At 41.2% G+C, this 10,736-nt stretch overlaps 1 long non-coding RNA gene across 4 annotated transcripts in view; it reads left to right on the top strand.

The window, feature by feature from the left end:
- The window catches only part of LOC102472994 (uncharacterized), a 78,168-nt gene that overhangs the window by 31,068 nt on the left and 36,364 nt on the right, over positions 1-10,736 (top strand). Inside the window, exon 3 of one of the 4 annotated variants that reach the window (XR_003547816.1) lies at positions 10,252-10,325. The exons of the other annotated variants lie outside the window; for them this stretch is intronic. This is a non-coding gene — a long non-coding RNA (uncharacterized LOC102472994). Of the gene's footprint in view, positions 1-10,251; positions 10,326-10,736 lie in introns of those variants that run through there. 4 annotated transcript variants of the gene reach the window in all.

Below are 10,736 nucleotides of genomic sequence, written 5' to 3'. Positions count from 1 at the left end.
TTACTGCATAGTGAGGGCCAGTGCAGGTCTGACCAGGTTCCCTGGACTTTATAGGGGTTGGAAGTTGGGAGTGGGAGTGGGAGTAGAGTGGGCCTTTCTCTGGATCCCAAGTTGGATCGGTCCCCTCAGAGGAGTGAGGGCCAGAGTGTGTGTTCATGTTTCCCTCACCCAGGGACAAGCGCTGCTGGGAAAGGCTTCGACTCATACCCTGAGGAGGCCTGGAGTTGGGGATGCTTTTCCTGACACTTGCCGGGCCTCTGCCAAAAAGCCATCTGCACGCTTGCGTGCATGCTGACGTCAGGAACTGATTATGACTGGAAACTTGAACTTGGAATGTGTTCTCTTGGGGCCTGGGGTACTTGTGTGTCTTGCTGGGAAGAAATGGGCTTCCTCAGCTCCAGGAGGGCCTCACAGTGTGGGGGACAGACAGAGCACGTTGCTGTGAGGTGTGTCTCATAGATGCGGCCTGCTCAGTGGCCCATGATGTGACCTGGGGACAACTTGTTCAGTATCTCCGGGCCTCACATGAGAGACTCAGCCTTCTTCCACTCAAGAAGTTTTATGTAATCAAGCGTGTTATTAATTCAGTATCATTCTTTCCCCGTAGTTTATGTAGAAAGGCAGCGAAGTTGTGGTGAAAAGAAACCCAGCGAAGCCAAAACACACATACACAAAACCCCTCGGCATCTCTCAGCTGAGTTTCGCTTGTCAGAAAGTGCCGCTAAAGGACAGCTTGATTTTCCTTTATGCAACTCGTCTGCAAATGGCACTTGAACTAAAATATTCCCTTTCATCTTTGTGACAGAAATATGATTCAGTCATTCTTTGTGAAAATGTAGATGATACGCTCCCGTAGTTACAGTGAGTTAGGTTCAAGTGGCGAATGCCTACTGATAAAGACGTAATTAAAGACACAATGGCAGTGGGAGGCCATTATCGTAATTACAGTCCCGGCTTTCTTGTGGGGGCCCAGGCCTGAATTGTAGCAGCACATTATCACTCCAGTGTCTGGGTTTGATGAGGCGGGGATCCAGTTCAGTGCACTTAGACTTTCGTTTACTGTGGCATTGGTGCTTTTTCCCAAGGCCTTGGTTCCACTGGACATCAGTGTAGACTTTGTGCCTCATTTGGGACATGCGATAAAATAAATCAATAATTTCCTAGGGGAGCGTTCTGTCTCATCTTTTTCTGGATACATAGTAAGTAGAGTGGCACTGGTGGCTTGTGATGGGTTACAAAGATGCCCTGGAATTTCTAGGGCTGGACATCTGTAAGCTTTATCTTGGGGCATTTGGGGCATTCTGAGACTTGGAGAGAAGAAGCTTGTGAGGCCAACATCTTTCTCTTTAACTAGGATAGAGCAATGGGTGGTGCAGTGTGTAGGTCTGAGAGGCCCTGATGTGGGGGTTGAGAGGTTTGTAAAGTTGTTATCGATCATGTTTGACCAAAGGAACTGAGTTTTCTTTTTCTTTTCTTTTTTTTCTTTCTTTTTTTTTTGCTATAGAGAGACAGAGAAAAACAGTAAGAAATCACCTCCCAAGGGGGATGGCCATGCTGCAATCCCTTCTCCTCTGGGGATTTTGGGCATGCATGCATATATGCCCAGTGTATTTCAAGCCTCTGAGTCTGGGACTCAAACCGTGATCAGCCATGAGGGAGTCCAGTGACATAACCATTATACCATCTGCTGGTCCCAGGAGCTGAGCTTTCAGTACCTTCGGAGTGCCCCTGTCTCCAGGTCTGTCACACTGCTTTGGGGTGCTGCCCCAGGCCAGGTCTCAGGCACAGTGCCTTTGTGCAGCTAAGGACAAGCCCCTTCACTGACAGGAAAGAGATAGCATCCCGAGCTAGGTTTCTTGTCGTATGGTTTGCAATGCTGACATCACAGGACAAGTCATGAGCAGTTTGCCAGTGTGGTTAAGAATATGGTCAGCGTCACTTTAGAATTGTTTCCAATGGTGTTTTTTGTAGCCATAGACAAGCGTGTGCTAAAATTCATATGGAAAGAGAAATGCTCTATATTAGCCAAAACAAACTTCATAAAAAAAAAGAAAGAAGTGGAAGAAATTATTCTTCCAATTAAGGCTTATTACATAAGCCATACAGGTAGTATGATATTTGCAGAGGAATAGATGAACAGATAAATGGAACAGAGTAGAGAACCCAGAAACAAACTTACACAAATAAGGCCCATTTTGTTTCAACAAAAGAGCCAAAGCAATTTATTGGTGGAGGAATAGGGTTTTTAATTGCTGGTGGTGGGGGGGTGGGCAACTGGACGAGTCATAGAAGAAAAGCTGAATGCCAACCAAAATTTCACACTTTATACAAAAATTAACCCAAAAAGGGGCCAGCAGGTGACATGGTGGTTAAGGTGCTGGACTCCCATATGGTCAACCATGGTTCTAGTCCTGGACCTGGTGGCTTGAAACTCACACTGGGCATGTGTGTGTGCATACCCAAAATCCTTAAAGGAGAATAGAAGAGAAGGGATTGTGGTGTGGCCATCCCCCTGGGGGTGATTTCTTGCTTTCTGTCTCTCTGTCTCTCTCTGCCTCTCTGGCAAGGGCATGTGCCCTAAAAGCAAAAATATCCCCCCAAAACGGATTGCGGACTTAAATGTGAGACATAAAATTAAAATTTCTAGAAAAAGAAGAAAATTTTTGTGACCCCAGATTAAAAGAGTTCCTGGATTTGACACTGAAAGCTTAATCCATAAAAGGGAAAACTGATAATTTAGACCTTATCAACATTAAAACCTTTTTGCTTTGTGAAAGACCATGTTAAGAGAATAAAAAGACAGAAAATAGAATTGGAGAAAACATTTGCAAATCACATATCTGACAAAGGACTTGTATCTGGAATACATAAAGAACTCTCAAAACCCAACATTAAAAAAATCAAGCGATCCAATTAGAAAATTGGACGAAGATGTGAACAGACATTTGGAAGAAGATATGAACAGACATTCTGAAGAGGCTATACAGATGACAAGCCCATGAAATGATACTCATCAGCACTAGGTATTAAAAGTGCAAATTAGAACTACAATAAGATATCCTTCTCAGAAAGTCCCAATTTTTTTTTTTTTTTTTTTTTTTTTTTACAGGAAGCGCTAACAGTACAGGCTAGCAAGATAGTGGAATACCTGGATCACTTATACACTGGTGATAGGAATGTGAGATTATCGAATCAGTTTGGAAGATAGTTTGGCAATTTCTTAAACACTGAACATACAACTACCATACATCTCAATGATTCCACTCTTGGTCATGCATCCCAGAGAAACGAAAATGTATGTTCACTCAGAAACTTGTACAGGAAAATGCTCATAGCAGCATTATTAACAGTCCCAAACTGGAAGCCACACAAATGTCCCTTGATGGATGAGTGATTAACCAAATGGTGGTGCATAATACCACAGAATACTACTTGCCAATAAAAAGGAATGGACTTGACACATGCAACAACTTGGATGAACCTGAAAAAAATTATGGTTAAGTTAAAAAAAAAAAGCCAATTCCAGAAGGATACATACTATGTAAATTCTATTTATAAAACATTGTGTGCTAATATAATTATAGAGATGGAGCAGTTGACAGGGATTAAGGATGATGAGAAAAAGGAGTGGACATGATTATAAAGGAGTCTTGGGGTGATGAGAGAGTTCTATATCTTGACTATGTTGACAGCTACATGAATCTACCACATGACAAAATTCTTTTTAAATTTTTTTCGAGAGTTTTTTTTTCACTATAGGGCGCGTGCGCTCGCCAGACAGACAGAGAGAGACAGAGAGACAGAAAGCGAGAAATCACCCCCCAGGGGGGATGGTCATGCCGCAATCCCTTCTCCTCCATTCTCCTCTCGGGATCTTGGGCACGCAACGCACACGTGCCCGGCCTGAGTTCTAAGCCACCGGGTCCGGGACGTGAACTGCGGTCGACTACATGGGAGTCCAGCGACATAGCCATTACGCTAACTGCTGGTTCCCCCACATGATAAAATTCTATAGAACTGCATGCACACACATACACATGTGCGAACACACACATGAGTTCATGTATAACTGGTAAGATTTGAATTAGCTCAACGGTATATCGTGTCAATTTCCTGATTTCAATATTTTACTGTAATACAATATTTCTTCTAGTTCTTAACACTGGGGAGGTTGGGTGAAGGGTGCCCAAAACTGCTTGTGCATCTCTTTGCCACTTGAATCTATAATCATCTCAAAATAAAAAGTGAAAGATATTGCAATAATCCTCCAAGGGATGACTTCTAAATCCTAAGGGAAAAGTATTAATTCTTGTGTGAAGGGTGGGCTGTGATGGTAGGAGGGGCTGTGATGGTAGAGAATATAGAAAAGGGGAGAAGGGACAGCAAGGTTTCCAAGAAAAGTCACAATATTTCCCACTGATTTTGGGGCCAGAGGCTACCAGGACATTATATTGAAATAGTTTCTCAGTTGAGATTGTAGAAGCAAATCTCTGAAGGGCATGGGGCATATCCTTAAATTTTATTTATCTCAAATATGTTTTTGAACAATTAAAAAATATGTGAAAGTGGAGTCAGCAGGTGGAGTGGTGGTTAAGGCGCTGGACTCCCACATGACTAACTGTAATTTGAATTTTGGATCTGGCGGCTTGCTTTCTCACTCCTTCCCCCACAACCCCCATCTTTCTCTCTGGTCAAATTAAAAAATAATAATTGGAAACAGAAAGATTAGAGGATATAGAAGCATGGAAAGTGGTTACGGATGCTGGAGACAGTGTGGGAAGGCTAGGGGGAGATGGAGAGGAAAGGAATCAAGGGCAAGAGAATAAGACATTCAAGTGCTACAGAAATGGAGGATTGTCTGTAGATAATGACATGTATGATATCTTTAACTGCACTGGTGTGCAGTATATTTATGTTGGGTAAATTCATTTTACAAGCTGTTGTGATGTACTGTGGTCAAATGTATAAAATAAATTAAAATAATAAAAAAAGTCAAAATTACAAGTTTTAAAAATTGTATTTGTGGGACCAGCAGTAAGCGTAATGGCTATGTCGCTGAACTCCCATGTAGCCGACCGCAGTTTGAGTCCCGGACCTGGTGGCTTAAACTCATGCAGGGCATGTGTGTGTGCATGCCCAAGATCCCGAGAGGAGAATGGAGAAGGGATTGTGGCATGGCCATCCCCCCTAGGGGGTTGATTTCTCGCTTTCTATCTCCCTGTCTCTATCTTTCTGGTGAGCGCACACGCCCTATAGCAAAAACCTCTCCAAAAAAAAAAAAATTAAAAAAAAAAAAATAAAATTCTCTTTGTATTAGAATAAATATAGTGGGAACTTTCATCATTAAATGTTCAGTGACAATCATATATAAATATTGAAAAAGCACTGAAACCTGGACCGTTCCCTACAATGCTCTATAATTTTGTCATTTATAGAATGTTATATGAATGGAATTAAGTAAGTGGCATGTAATTTTTTGTAATTTTTTTTTTTTGGAGAGATTTTCACTGTAGGTTGCGTGCGCTCGCCAGACAGACAGAGACAGACATAGAGACAGAAAGCGAGAAATCACCCCCCAGGGGGGATGGTCACGCCGCAATCCCTTCTCCTCCATTCTCCTCTCGGGATCTTGGGCACGCACGCACACGCACCCGGCTTGAGTTTTAAGCCACCGGGTCCGGGACACGAACCGCGGTTGACTACGTGGGAGTCCAGCGACATAGCCATTACGCTAACTGCTGGTTCCTGTGGCATGTAATATTTTGAGTCTGTGTGTTTTCCTGAGCATAATGACCTTAGATCATCCTAGTTCTTACATGGAACTATAATTCATTACTTCTTCTATAGAGAAATATTCCATTGTGTTGATATACCATAGTTTGTTCATCTATTTACCCACTGAAAAACATTTGTGATATTTCCAGTTTTTGATATTAAAAATATGTCTATGAAAAAAATTAAAAACATATGTGAAAGTAAAACAAACCTTAAAGTCTATTGTATTCTCAGTACTCAGAATTATCCATTGTTAAAAGATGGCATATTCATTTCTTTTTTAAAGAACTAATTATTTTATTTAACATTATTAATTTATTTTAATTTGACCAGAGAGGGACAGAGTGAGAGAGAGAGGGCGTGCATGAGAGAGGGCGAGAGAGAGAGAGAAAGCAAGCACCAGGTTTGGGACTCGAACTGTGGTCAGCCATGTGGGAGTCCAACGCCCTTAACCAGCATGCCACCTGCTGGCCCCAAGATGACATATTCATTTCTAGCCTTTTTCTTCTTCTTTTTGCATTTTAAAGAAAAATCATTCTATTAGTTTTCCTGAGAAGTTATATTTGGTGATGAGAAATAGGAAGACAGATGGGACAGAATAACAAGAGATGAAAAACCAAGAGCCCTGTTCCATCTTTGTACTTTTTGTTTCTTTGATCTTTTCTGCCTAAGAAAGGGAGCTGAGTCCCTCCAGCTCTCCAGGAGCTCTTTAACTGCATGAGTTACTCAAGGGGATATTTTACAGCACCCACAACGATCTGGTTTACTGCTAAGGAGCAGATGCCTATGGTACAAAATTCAGGTAATAATTGAGTTTGGAAGCTCAGTAAAGATGTAATTTTGAATGGGTGTCATATTTAAAAATATTGGTTAACTGGGACCAGCAGTTAGTATAATGACTATGTTGCTGGACTCCCATGTGGTCGACCGCGGTTCGAGTCCTGGACCCGGTGGCTTAAACTCACTCCTGGCATGGGTACGTGCGTGCCCAAGATCCCGAGAAGAGAATGGAGGAGAAGGGATTGCAGCATGGCCATCCCCCCTGGGGGGTGATTTCTTGCTTTCTGTCCTTCTGTCTCTCTCTGTCTGGCTGGCGAGTGCACGCGCCCTATAGCAAAAACCTCTCAAAACAAAACAAAAATATTGGTTAACTACCAGAGAGTGTGGAAATCATTCACTCTGAGCGTAGGATGGGAGGTTAATGTTCTGTTTTCTTATTGGCTATTTAGATATTTTCCATTCCAACGATTTACTTTTTCAATCTAATAAGGCAAATTTCAAATTCTAAACATTACTGGATATGTTAACTTGTAGTATTTGAAAATAAAGAAAAAGAGAATATTGTTATGTCCTGGAGTATCCACTTGGAGCAAAAGTTTCCAAGCAGAAATTTTGATCTCTTTTAACTTTTTTATCCTAGCCATACTGGAAACACTAGCTATCTATGATTAAGATACCCAAATTGGCTGGAAAAAAATGATAAATTCTGGAAGATAAAATGTGTCTTAACGAGGAAGGCTAAGGAGAACTATGGACATACAGTGACTTTGAAAGACCAAAGGCACAAAATTACACACATGAGCTTGACTGGGAAGGCAAAACAGAGGTCACAATTGCGACTTATGCCTGGGTCTCTTGATGGACTAAGTACAGAATAGGGAATGGTTAAGACAGAGAAAAGGGACCTGAGCTCTGAGGGGACTGGTGAATCTGTAACATTTATGAGATAAGGTTCACATACCATACAATTCACTCACAACGTGCAATCTGCTTTATTTGTGGAGTTACACAACCATCATCGCATTTAATTTTAGAGAATTTTATTACCTCAAAAAGAAATCCTGTCCATATCTTTTCGCTGTCATCCCCTTCCCCTCATCTCTGCAGCCCTAGGCAGGCTCTAATCAACTTTTGGTGTCTATAGATTCATCTGTTCTGGACATTTCATATAAATGGAATAATGAACTATCTGGTCCTTTGTCACTGGATTTTTAAATTTAATATGCTATCTTTAAGATTTATCTGTCTTGTAGCATGTCTCAGTACTTTATTCTGTTTTATTTAATATAAAAATCCCATCGTACGCATATATCACTTTGTTTTAATTACCAGAGGGCATGTACGCTTGCCAGAGAGAGAAAAAGAGAGAGAGAGAAAAGAGAAAGCAACCCTCAATGGAGTGCAGTCATGCCACAATCCCTACACCTCCATCTCTTCATCCTGTTGGGGTTTTGGGGGACACACACACACACACACACACGTGTCCCAGTATGTCTTTCAAAGTCACTAGGGTGGGGATTTGAACCATGTAGTCAGCCATGTGGTACTGGTGGGACTGGCCTGACACTATGATAATTGTTGTCTAGGGTTTATCTCATTTAATTCTCACAACAACCCTACAAAGTACGTATGTTTTTATTATCTCATTATACAGAGGCACAAAAGTTATTTTAAAGAAACACTGCCAGTAAATTATAGGGTTCGAATTTTGACCTTATATCCTTAGTCCTTTTCTCCTAAGCTGTATTACAGTTACATTTAAGGGGTCTATGCTGTCCTTTTTTATAATGGAATAGATGTTGTTTGGGATCTCTTCCAGTTCTGATGTTCAAGGTTTTATTGTACTGTACTTTACTGGTGACTGAACACAATATTTCTCAGGAACGTCCAATTCTAGGTGCTTTGGAAGATCATGAAATGGGGCCAGATGTGCTCCAAACTTCCCTTCCTCAGCCAGTCTTTGGTCTCTTGCACTATTGTTCATGGTCAGATTCCCTGCATGGATCCTGGTCTGTTTTGGGTGCTTGTGGTATTCCTCTTACTCAGTTTTGTTTTGGTTTCTCGTCTCATCCTCTGGGATGATTCATAAGGGATTTGAGTTCTGCCTTGCTTTCTGTAGGGTTTCATGGAACATGGGACCTGCCCTTGAACCCAAGTCCCAGATCCTAGTGCCAACATCTCTATTGTCACTTGCCTGGACCTCTTTCATGCAATCAATTCAGGCTTCCAAAGCTTCTTCCCCTTTCTTCTCAGAGAGGGCACTAGTTGGCGAGCTCTTTGCTCCAGGAATTCTGTGCAATGCCTTGCCCCCAGTTCTTCCTAAGTTGGCCCATCTCAGAAGCTGTATTGCATCTTTCTGTAGCATTTAAGAGCTGAGGAAGAGAAACTTGATAAGACAGGAACCAAATACTTGGCTTTAAACTCACAATACTGTGGGTTATTAAAATAATGGCATTACAGTCTAATTTCAAGCTTGTTGCAAGATTACATTTCAGGAGGTGTCCCAATTGCCTGCCAGTTACTGCTTTTATGTCTTGGGATTTCTAGCAGCCTCCTAGCACATGCTGGCATTTCAGATTCACTCGGTGCAATTAAAGAAATTGCATGACTGCTAGTTTCTCTCTCTTTTTTCCTCCCTCAGATATATTGTAGAATTTAACTTGATTAAAACATTTATTAAGTGAGATTTAATAGATTCCAATAATGCTGTGTGTGTGTGTGTGTGCGTGTGTGCGTGTGTGTGTATGTGTATGCTGTCATTATCATTTCTTCCATGTGTGCCAAGAATGGCCATGTGCATAGAGAATTGTTCATGGAACTCTCTTTATTCTGCAATTTACCAGCAATGTCAAATTACGGGCTTTAATGGATTCTTACACAGAAATTCCTAGTGTGGTTGTATCAGCAGCAAGTTTCATTAAAAAGGGCTATTTTTCTCTACTGGGATTTTAGTAAAGAGACAATGTTTATTTTTTCAGTGGAAAATTGATTGTAACTAAGAGGATACTTGGCTTGAAAGTGGGGAATTATCATATCATATGATTAAATGAAAGCTTACCTTGTTATAAGGTAACTAGACATATCCCAGTAGAATTGAGACAATGTTTGATTAAGCCAGATTTTCCTACTTTATATTCAAGGAACAAATTAAAGAATAATTGAGATCCTTTTCAGATCTTTTATAAGCTGCATATATAAAGCTTCAGCTCCAGGTGGCAAAGCAATTAGCTGATGAATAAAATCAACCCCACTGTCATTCGTCAGATGTTTAAATTCTATAAACCAGATAAATTAATGTGTTCCTTAAGCCAAATAAACGGTCATGCTCTCCGTGTTACCACTCAGTTCCCGTGGGGAAAGCTTGGAAGCATGTTCATAGAAAGGCTAGGATCTACTTAATCAGAAAGGTTGAAATTAAGTTGCCCATTTGATTTTCTGAACTAAATGTCCATCTGGCACAAAACCTCTTTTTCAAGCAGAGTCATTAACCATGATGGCTTGGTTTGTTTAGTAAACTAAGAAAAGGCTGGACTCAGTGTTGTGCTCTCCTGGCTGCGTCCTTAAAGATCTTTCCATTTCCCTGTACTTGGCTTTGAAGTTATTTATCAGCAACTGGGAGTGCTCTGGTTTTATTTTGTCCTTGCTCCTGAGTACTACTGGGGAGAATTAGAATCTCTGTTGTCTTTGTGCTTCTAGGTTTATTTCTAGGAGACGTGTTTTCTTGGATACGTACAGCATCCTGCCATCAATGACGACACGGTATGCTTTTTGACCTTGGCAGCTGGAAGAGGTAGATGTAAGTTCCAAAGGATATTATTTAATTATCAATGGCTAGTGACTAATTTTTGTTGGGCAGTTTTCCTGCTCTGCTGTTTTCATGTATAAGCATTGCTTTCAGGGCTTGGTCACTGGGCTTTTACTCTTAACCATCTGCTTTGCTTTGTATGGTGTAGACACTTGGGTCACTGCGAAAGTCCTTTAGAACTTGCTTTCCAAAGTGTGGTCTTGTGTCCAGCAGCATTGGAGTCACTTGGGAGCTTATTGGAAATGCAGAGCTATAAGCCCCACCCCGAGCTATTTAACATGGTGTATATTTTGTCAGGTTCACATGATATTAAAGTTTGAGAAACCTCTTCAACTATGACCAGGATTGGAGTTAGGACATGAAAGCATGTAGCCAG

This window comes from Tupaia chinensis, unplaced genomic scaffold (assembly GCF_000334495.1).
Source record: "Tupaia chinensis unplaced genomic scaffold, TupChi_1.0 Scaffold145484_1, whole genome shotgun sequence".
NCBI lineage: Eukaryota > Metazoa > Chordata > Mammalia > Scandentia > Tupaiidae > Tupaia > Tupaia belangeri.
The sequence above is the reverse complement of the archived record's forward strand: the minus strand, read 5'-3'. Positions and strand labels throughout refer to the sequence as shown.